Source organism: Cyprinodon variegatus, unplaced genomic scaffold (genome assembly GCF_000732505.1).
Source record: "Cyprinodon variegatus isolate N-32 unplaced genomic scaffold, C_variegatus-1.0 Scaffold316, whole genome shotgun sequence".
Lineage (NCBI taxonomy): Eukaryota > Metazoa > Chordata > Actinopteri > Cyprinodontiformes > Cyprinodontidae > Cyprinodon > Cyprinodon variegatus.
Genome location: NW_015150769.1, coordinates 815,321 through 826,303, shown reverse-complemented (window position 1 = coordinate 826,303; position 10,983 = coordinate 815,321). Strand labels below are relative to the sequence as shown.

At 37.9% G+C, this 10,983-nt stretch overlaps 1 protein-coding gene across 1 annotated transcript in view; it reads left to right on the top strand.

The window, feature by feature from the left end:
• Positions 1–6,418: 6,418 nt before the first annotated feature.
• kansl1 (KAT8 regulatory NSL complex subunit 1) overlaps positions 6,419–10,983 on the top strand; it is a 54,461-nt gene continuing 49,896 nt past the window's right edge. Inside the window, exon 1 of the mRNA XM_015384566.1 lies at positions 6,419–6,473. The gene's annotated coding sequence lies outside the window, so the exon portion shown is untranslated. The remainder of the gene's footprint in view (positions 6,474–10,983) is intronic.

Sequence of the window (10,983 nt, the reverse complement as noted above, 5' to 3'; positions counted from 1 at the left end):
AAACTATTTTACTCATCTAAACTCTTGGTTCAGTTTTTTAAGCCGGGTTTATGTCAGCTGTTAAAATGAATAAACTGAGACGACAAACACCCGTCCTAAATAACACGTTTTAAATGACCACATGAAAAACTGTTGATTTACAAAAAAGATGCCCTCAAAATTAGGAAAACGTCTTTAAAATAATTTCTCTATCGGATGCTAAAACTAAAATAACTAAATAAAATTATACCTTAGTAATGGAAAGGGATAACAGACATTGTCAAGTAAATTATAACCTTCAATTTATTTTGTAATCTGCAGAATATTAAAATAAGCAATTTTAATTTCTTCTTTTTATTTATTTCAGTTGTTAGAAAATATCAAAGTTTTAAAAGTCACTTTAATCTTAAGTTCTGCTCTGTATCATGGAGCAAATGTTTACCATTGAGGCAGAGATTTTAAGATCGCTCAATTAAAATTTTCTTTTGATGATTTTCCTCTAAATCAAAGATAATTTTGCAGGATCGAAAGGTTAATAATTAGTTTCAAACATGTAAACAAGAGTGAAAACAGTAGATAAGAAATTATATCTTTATATTATCAGCAGTTCTCAAAATTATAAACAAGTAATTGTGATTACACATCTTTCAGTAAACAACAAAGTTATCACCCATTAACGTATTGGAACAAACAAACAGAACTATGCTAGTAGCATTAACACTAAATTACCTTTAAAATGTTATCAGGTTAACATTTTGAGCTAAAAATAAAGAGTTAGGGTTTATTTTTGAACTCCAAGTAACGGTTATTTTGATAAATGATAAATCTGTTGATTATTTATTTGATTAGTCGATTATTAAACGGATATCGAAAGCCTCCTTAAAGAAAATTTTATGGAGAATTAAAACAGGTGAAACTAAAACTTAAAAACAAAAAATCTTAAATACAAAATATTAATATATATTTTCACAATTTTTATTTAATTCATGCTCTAAGTGGGTCGCTCTGTCAGCTAAAGGTACGTTTTAGAGTCTCTGTGCTCCAGTTAACGATTAATTACGATATTTGTTGATGATTATTTCAATAATCCATTATTCGTAATTATTAGCAGCAGTCAAACATTCTGCATCGTCGGCTGAATAGGGGAATTCTTGTTGACGTGCTCATTGTTCAAAACTCCAGTCCAAGCTGCAGTTAAGCTCCTTTAATTGATACTGATCTTCAACTCCAGTTGCATAAAACGGATCCACAGGTTCGAGGTGTGATCAAAGCTAGAAAAGGGACAAAAAAAACCATCAAAAGTTTAAAGCGGTTAGCAATAAGTAGAAATCCCCCATCATCCACTTACTGAAACTCCTCAGGTGAGCAAACAGGTGATCTTACAATCATTACCGACACCACCTGATCAAAATTATGCCTATCCACCACGATTAATCCCATTACTTCTGTCCTTCCTAGTTTACTTATTTGTTTATCTATAATTCTGGGATATTTTATTTTCTTCAAATCTACTAAGTAAAGTGGTGACCAAACACTAAACATCATAAAAATGGAAAAGGTTTTATAAATAAGTGCCCAGCTGTTTATGTTGGTGGGTGAATATTATTCAATTATTTGGCTTCTAATTGCCCCTTTTTCAGCCTTAAAGTTATGTTTTTATATATTGTTTAACATTTAAAGGGCCTAAATAGACTTTATGGTACTTAAACATTCTGCTTAAATGTTCTATCCTTGACTCTGTTATAACCAAAGATAAACCTCTTTAGATTGATTCAACTAGTTTTCATTGCACCTCATGTCAAATGTATTTGGAAATGATGTGCACTATAAGATAGATAGATTTCTGGTTTAGTAATCTCCTTTTGTAATTTCAACATAGCTGTGATTTGATGTTTGGGTTAACATGATATACCAGCTGGATAACCCTGAGATTTGATCTAAACTATTTACCAGTATCTATAGACTAGAGACGGACATTAGTGATGAATTATAAACGAGCCCTAAAAACAAACCAGAAGTTAAAAGGTTTCTAACCATTCTTCTTTCGTTGTTGCTGGTGTTACAGCCTTCCTGTACTACGATGACTTCTTGTTTACGCTCCAAATTATGGGAGAAAAAACACGAGACACTTACTGACATCTAGTGGTCAATTTAAAGAGTGCAACCACCTCAAACCCCTGCATTTACTTTGGAGGAAATTTTGTCTACAGTTTTAGTTGAAGTATTTTCCTGAATAAGTTATATGATATAGGTTTTCTATTAATTTATTCATCTAAAGGTGATTTATCTGATCAATTCACTAATGAGTAATTGATAAAAAATAATAATAATATAATATTAATAATAATTGATAAGTGGCACAAAAAAAACAAACAAAAAAACATAATAGTTTCTTTTCACATTTCTGGAGGATCTTTTCATTAATATATGGGTCTGAAAATGTTTTACAGTAAGCTGATAAAAAAAAGCTAGTATAACAGGATATTTTAACATTTTATTATGCTAACTGTAATAAATGGGGTGTAAATAATAATGGTTTTGTATCGATGCATCGATCCAACAGCCGACAGTCTGATACATCGACGCATCCGTAAGAGAATCGATTCGTGTTTTTTTTATTTTTTATTTTTTTTATTCCTCCGATCTATTTTTATCCATTTGCTCCTGGACGTTATTCTAACTTGTGCTGCGGTGGTGCTAAACCTACTTTGCCCTCCTACGTCGCTTCCTTTAACCACTATCCCTCTCTCCGCATGCACACACACACACACACACACACACACTTGCATAAACAAGAAGCAAAGACAGACATGGCGGATTGTGGAGTATCAAAAATAATCGAATCGTTGGGTCAAGAAATTGATACTGAATCGAATCGCCATGATGGGTGTGATTTCCCCCCCCCAGTAATAAATGCCATTGAATGGACAAAACCTTGACTAAACTATATAGGAGCTATAATAAACAGGAATCTAGGTTGCTGGATAAAACAAACGGTATTTATATAATTTTTTTAACAGAGATGTAAAACTGTCATTAATAGGCAGATTTTGTCGCTTTGAGACACTGTCAGGCTTTTAGCCATTTCTTTTAATAAAGTGTGGGTTAATGGTAGCCTGGTGAGACCATCCTGATCTCGCGAGCTTTCAAGGTTTCACTCGCAGATCAGTCTGGAGACTCTCCGTTAAAGAAAATTTGGAGCCGTTCACCAAACGAACGTCCAATCAGCGTTGGCTTTGAGGCGGGTTGAGGTGTGACGCAACGAGAAGCGCGACAGTTCAGTCTAAAGAACATGGCGGCTGCCAGAGCCTCTAGAAGGGGAAGACCATCGCCGATAGACTCAGCCCTTCAACGATCGTATTTTTATTTTTTTTAAATCAATCTTTTTGTTTCTTTTTGTTTCTTTTTTGGGCCTGCAGATTAAGACACAAACAACGAGAAAAAAAAAAAACAAACAAAAAAATGCTGTTTTTAATGCTGCACACAAACTCCTTCAATCTGCAGCTTTTTTCCCCAGTTCCACCGAGCAGCAGATTAGATTTTATATTAATATACTTAAGCGTGAGATGGAAAGAAAGACCTGATCCAAACCACAAATTAGCTGTTTATTTATTTTAGCTTAAAGGAAAAGTCGGGTCAGCGAGGAATAATCAGTGACTCATTATTTATACCTAAAACTAAAACATTCGCTGTGATTTAATGAATTAAAGCGTTAATCAGTAAAAAAAAATAAATAAAAAAGTAATAATTTTCATTTTTAAAGTACTTTTAGAAGTTTAAATTCTGAATATGAGCGGACTTTTCGATTAATACAGCCAAACCAGAACTAGAGACTGGATTTTTTTTTAAGTGTGTTTTATAGGCGGTTCCATCTGTTGCAAATACAAATTCAAACAACAAAAAAAGGAAAATTCTCTCCTCCGCCAAAGCTGTGTGCTTTCCATTAAAAAAATCCCCACCCCTGTTTTCAGTCTATATAATTTTGTCCATTTAGACCAAAAACTGAATAACGATAAAAAACCTTTAATGTCTGATAACATAGTCAGAAAAACTGGAAAAAAGGAAACTATTCCCACTGGATGAAACATACATTTTTGAAAAGAAAACCTGCATGTTTACCTTATTGAGTTTTGCAGTCTGCTCAGGTGGTTAACAATAATACCAGCCATGCAGACGACGTGCTATGAGGGGGGGGCTTGTCTTTGCCCACAGTATATCCTGTCCATTGTCATTTGTTGGGCTGATAAATATCAGTTGGAAAATGTTTCATATTACCCAACCTTAGAGTCTATCCAGTGTTTATATTTATAAAGGAAACCACAAAAAGTTTATTCAAGGTCATTATAATCTGGACTGGATTCTGGGTCAATTTATGGTTCCACTCTGGCTCTAAAATAGGAAGTGGCGCCCTCTAGTGGGCAGCGGTAACATTCCAACACTGACTGGCTGCTTCTAAACTTCTGATTGTCCTTCAGGTTTTAACTAAAGACAAACACACGTTTACTTATGAAAAAGACAGATGGGTGTGTGATGACTCCTTTATGGCCAATAAAGTGTATATTTTCTGTTGATGGATAAGAATAAAGTGCCCTAAACGCACCAATAACACAAATGGATCTTTCAGGCTCTACTATGAATTGTAGGGAAGCGTATTTGCATTCACCAAAAAATAAAATAAAATAAAAAATCAGACAGATTATCTCATAATTACGAGATCTTATCTATATATTTAGTCATGATTCCTTGAGCCAGTAATGAAGCATCTCTCAGAAAACTGGTCATCATTGCTTCTTAAAAATATCAGCATCTGTTCCACTGAACATTTATATGATACATTTTGAAGCTCTGTTCCTGTTTTTCACTTCATCAATAAAATAACCAGCTATAACCCTGGGATTACTACTTATGGGGTAATCATGCAGCCTTATGACCATACTCGAAAGTCACTCAACAGCTCCATTATTATATATTCTGTATGGTTTTAGTTTTTCCTATGAATCGACATGCTGCATGAAGCCTGAGCCGTACTCATTGATGATCTAGGATTCTGAGAAGGAACTGACGTCCGTTCTTTGAGACGCCACCAAGCCAGCTGGAATGCATTTCAGATGCATTCATTTATAACCATAAAGCATCCTGTGCTGGTTTAAATGCTCCTGCAGGAACAGTGCGACTTGCAGCAGGTCAGAGTAGAGTGAGCTTTTTCACCTAAACAGTTCTAAGGTCTGGTTCTCCTCCTGCAGCGGTGTGTCGCAGTGAGCTTGTCGTAGATATTTTTGATTTATGCCTAATATTGAAGTGTGGTCTGCGCTGTTATTCCACGCCACATCACAAGAGGACCAATCAGGAACTAGCTGTGGGTCTAGATACGGCCGAGGCGGTGAGGAAGTGGGGTCAAGTTTTTGCGACATTGGAGGGACATGAGGGCCAAAAAGAGCGGAGATCCAGGTGGAAAAGGGTCCCAGCGTCTCGCGCACCTCGCTCTGCTAGCTGCTCTATCTTCACCAGTCGTTTAAGATCTGATAATATTGAGATCAGGAGCTCACAATTATGAGATCTTATCTTGTAATTATGAGAAAAGATCTCATAATTATGAGATAAACTGTCAGATGTTTTTTTTCTTTGGTGAATGCAATATGCTGCGTTAGAATTGGGTTTTTATAGGACAAATTTAATAACTTATGTTTATACTTCTATTTGGGTTCTATCATGACATTGACAACAAGTTGAGTATTTAGGCATTTCATTTATAAATAAATAGATAAAGGGTTTATTGTTGTCACATGGGGGGAGGAACTTCATACCTGACTGTGTTTTAAGTCCTTTTCAGTTCTGTTGAACCAGGAATAAATGCCAAGTTGCACAGTTTTATGAGATTACTTTTCATTTTGTGTGATTTTAAAAAAAGCACAGACTAAGATGAATCTAAAAAATATAATAATTTAGATAAATAGTGGCTTTTTAGTGACCAAACTTGGTCTGAAACAATTTATCAGATTAATCGTTTATTGAAATAATCCTCAACTAATTTAGTAAGCATTTATACGTTAACTGGAGTTATACTTATACCAAGATTGTAAAAAAAATATGTAAACATTTAACATTTAAGATAAGAAAATTGTTTGTCTGTCGATATGCTCTATCCAGAACTCCTCAAGTGGAAAAGGTTTAGTTTTACTTGGTTTAATTTTGCAAAAGTCTTCTTTAAGGGGCCTTTTGCTAACCGGTTATTAATCTAATAATTTAAAAACAATCAACAGATAAATCGATTTTCCAAAATAATCCTTAGTTGCAGTGCTAAACCCTCTCAGAGAAAAGGAAATACCTTACATTAAAAAAACATTTTCAACTCTTTGTTAGAAACAAGTTTATTTTAATTGTTGCTTCATGTTTAACCTCTATATTTCTTTCTAAGGTCTGTTTATTTATTCTCTTTCAGGTTATTGAGTTCATGTTGGATTACTGACTGGACTATTCCAGCAATGGAGCTGAAGGTAATCCAGAACGATTATTATTTGTTGTTGTTTGATCTGGTCTGTGTGTCACTGACTCGGTGTTTACTGTGATGAAATGAACTTCCTCTCTCACAAACGCATCCCAAAGAAATGGCTGTGATCGGCTTTAGCCGGGCGTACACTGTGGGATATTTTCAATCGTTGCACGCAGCTACAGCTCAAACTGCAGGATTTAAAAGTTCCCAGCTCACGATATATGTTCTCACGCTCTGATGCGATCTACCTGCTCACACTGTATGTCTAAAAACCAGGTGGGACTCAGCTCCGCAGTGAGATGGCGCTACTGTGACTCGTCTATCTGGAAGCCAAACCAGTAGCAGAGGAACATGAAGCTCACTAGAGTGAAACGCGCTGCCTTGGATATTTGGGCAATTTTGTGCAGAAAGCCCTAAAAAGAAAAGGAGACGACGTATTTGGACAAAGACATGGCTGAGCTAACGAGGCTACTACGGTCTGTCAGTTTGACAGAAAGAACTCCATTTCACTCATTGCCCCCCGCCATGCTGCTGGGTTTATATCTGAGAGAAAGAAGAAGAAGAATCCTTGTTCGCCCACTAAGCGATTTGCTCACGACCATCTTACAACGGCCGACTGAATTTCAAACATGTTTAATTTTCAGTTGGCCGTCCTAAGGTGGTCATTAGAGGCTGATCGCCCCTCGTTACCTCCTGTACACTACACCACGCACCATCAGGCTGAAGGTCGGCCGATCGAAAAATTCTCACACGACTGGAGAATCGGGCTAAAAAGGGCTAAAAAAAAAAGAATCGGTCCCGAAAAGGGCTAAAAATCGTACAGCGTATGCCGGGCTTAAAGCCACTTTAGATGAGTTGGTTCAGAGAAGATATGAAGTATGTGAGACAACTGAGGAGGGAACAATATCTCAGGGAGTGTTGGTGAAAATCAACGAAATCCATGAGGGGTCAAAGATGCAGGATCTAAATGCAGCATTTCCACAATCATTTGTTAGGCTGTTTCTCAGTTCACTAGAACACGAAAATGGACTCGTGTCCTCGCCAAGTATGTTCTTCAGAAGAACACAGGAAAGTCTGGACTCGGGGTGAATGGGAGCACGCAGAATAAATCTGGGTCAACTGGAACAGAGATGAACTGGTGACATCACCACACGCTCTGCTAGTCTGGAGCTGCATTTCACCTCCTGTTATTAATAGTCTCTAGATAATAATATATTCGTTCTGTTTTCATTTAGTGGAGGAATAATAATGAACACAGTCAGATAAACACAAATCAAATTAACATTTTGCCAAATAAAACAAAAAAATCTCTCCATTAGGGCCAGCGGTCCTTCACACACGGCTATGCAGAGAGAGCGCTGCTGCAGACGGGCTAACGTTAGCCCTGGCTGCAGCAGATGGGCTAATGTTAGCCCTGGCTGCCGTTACCCTCAGAGGTCCGCTTGCTGCTGCGGTCCTCTCACCTTGTGAATTTTTTTTTTTCATTCCTCATTAAGCTTCACTATATGGCCCATTTACTGGTTTAAAGTATAATGTTTTTGCCTCAAATGATCTTAAAACGTACTTTTATAGAATAACAGCAACAAAAAAGAGAACTTTTAACTTAATACCCTGAGCTCTGTGAGCGCTAACCTGGAAGCTGCTGCTGCCGCAGTGCATGCTGGGACAGCTGTCAGTTTAGAGAACGGACAGGTCTGCTCTGATGCATGCTGGGTAAAGAGGGAGGGACCAGAACAACATCTGGGGACTTTGCCCATTCTCGTGCTACTGTTCTTGTGAATTGGAACAGTATCAGGGCTGATGGCGTTTCACCAGTACATGAGAACGCACAAGAACACGGATTGAGAAACAGCTTTAGTTAAAACATTAGTTTAAAAAATAAACTGGATGCATGGTTGGAATTTGGACTGATGGGTTTAGTTTTGATTAGAGTGCGGGCCTCTTGTTTTCCCTGGGATAACCTCCTTTGTACACAGGAAGTCATAAACAGTTGTTTATTCAAAATGACAGAAGATAAAGATGTGGAGTTTGTGCAGAAGCAGCAACAGCATGAGAAAACAGAAATAAACCAGCCGCTGCAAAATATGCTCCAGCTGGAAACCTTCTGCCTGACAAGCAATAAACAGTCAGTAAGGATTACAGTCAAATAAGTCTCACTGAAGTCAAATGTTTTTTTGTCATTTCTATCCTCTCTGTTGTTCTGATTCGATCTCAGGACATCTAAATAGAGAATAATAATGTTCTCAGAATCTGTGGAATTTAACTGCAACTAGAGATGTAATCATTTTTTGGTCCACATCTAAAAACTGATTTTATAAAGCTGGAATAAAAACGCTTTACTACATTAGGGGAATATTAAATATAAAACTCAGAGCAATACAATATCAGCAACAACTCACATTTGATCAACTTCAAATAGTAATATGATTCAAAAAAATAATCAATGACAAGAAATTAGCAATTTACTTTTAGAATTCTGAAATGATTAATAAAAAAGTCAGCAAGCATCTTTCCCACTGAAAATAGCGAGTTAACGCGTGTTTTTCAAGCAAGGATCGACCCGCTAACTATCGGCATTTTGTTCCCTTCCTACTCCCAAATAAAGTCGGTCTAACCCCTCGCTGGCAGCTGTGTGGCCTCTGTGTCTGGTGACATCATCGCGCTGGGTTAGTGTTGATGATGTCACCAGTGCGACAGAAATTAGGAAAGTAAACAATGGAGATCATCATGGAAGGAAGCCAGGGCGTATTCTGTGTGCTTTGTTTCTATGATTCGTCTGAATCCCTCTCATCACAGCCGCTCTCGAATGTAAACAGAGTTGTTTCTGCTTGTGAGATCAGAAGCCATTGGCGCGGTGTGTTGCGTTCAATAGTATATCTGGGTCGACCCGGCTCTGGTGTTCTCACAGCATGTCGCTTAGAGCCAAGGCGATTTTAACGCGGGTCGCTTGCCGAGTCGATTGACACGCGTCAGTGAGCTGTTCCCACTGCCACTGTTGTTCTGTAGACCATTGTTCTCGGGTCTAAGAGGGTTTTTCCATCAGTGGGAAAGGGCTACTAGAGAGCTAATAACAGTTCTAACTTTATCAAAAATTCTCCTTGAAATTGCAAATTTAATTCGAAAATCCTGAGCTGAGTTACAGGGAGAATTTGCAGGCAATCAGTTGTAGGGTCTCTAACCAAGAAGGCGTGGAGGACGGCTGCTAGGGGGCGCCGCTATCAGGGGACAGGAGAAATCAGACGTAGTCTCCTTCATCAAGTCATCTGGGATCAGGTCCAACCTGTGGTCGACCCGCTGTCTCTCGTTAAACCCTTTCCCGCCAGCCCACTGTATAAAAAAAACGAGCCACTAGTGCTGTAAAAACCTAAAAAAAAATATTTTGTTGGCCTGTGCCCAGCTGCTAAAAACTAAAGGTTTGATCTTTTAAGTTTTTAACAATCCTTAATGCCATGAAGGATTATAATTACAGCTTTAAAAAGGTGAGCATGTCAACATGATCTGTCAGGCCGGCTCTATTTTATGAGGTTAGGTTCCCACCTTAAAGGAATAAATCAGATTATTCATTTACGTACATGCAGACACTGCAGTAAAACACTAAAGTTGAATAAAACTATGCTGTTAGTTTAATCTCAACCATTTATCTCGGGGACAAAAGGAACACTGAAATAAGCCAAACAGTGAGCTTAAAATTTAATCAGACCGAATCAAATCTGTTTAAATTTCACTTGATGGTGAAAGCCAGCAGGAGGCTGGACCTGTAAGTGCTCCACACTCACCGACATCTCTTCAGTACTTCTGCAGTTTAGCTAGATAATTATAAACAGATCGTGGCTTGTCTGCAGTGAAAAGAAGGACTGGAAACACAGGAAGGAGCAATCTAAGTTAGAATGGGCTGAGTGAAAATCTTTGATTCCTTGTGAGACTGATGGCATTAAAAGTCAGCTGAGCACATCGCAGATAAAAAAAAAAAAAAAAAATAAAAAATGGACAAAACATAGAGAGGAAAACGACAAGAAAAGGGATTGGAAGAGAGGCAATAAAACTAGAACAAATAATGGATGTCTATTCTATTAACATTTCTCTATCTGTAGAATGGGTCTGTTTCATGTGTTGACTTCTCAATTCAGAGGGCCCCCTGCCTGTCTTTGCCTAGGGCCCCACATTTCCTAAATCCGCCCCTGTTTGTGTGGTTGAACCATCAACCAGTTCAAGCTCAGGAGAAGGTAGTGATGCTGAGGAACATGGAGGCATCTGAGGGGTGATGGCTAATGTGACCACCAGAAAACACGTTTGGCTCAAACTTCAGCTAATTACTTTAAAAAGCTTTTATTGTGTTATTTTAGCTTTGAAAGCCTAGATGTCTCTGTGCGTTGACCCATAATGGAAAGGCAACCTGTAGAAGGTGCACCCTGCCTCTCCCCTTTAACCCCTTTACACAGGGGGTCTGCGACACCTAGAGGGTACACGGAGGTACTGCATGGGGGTCGTGAAAGTAGGGCTGGGCGATATAGAAA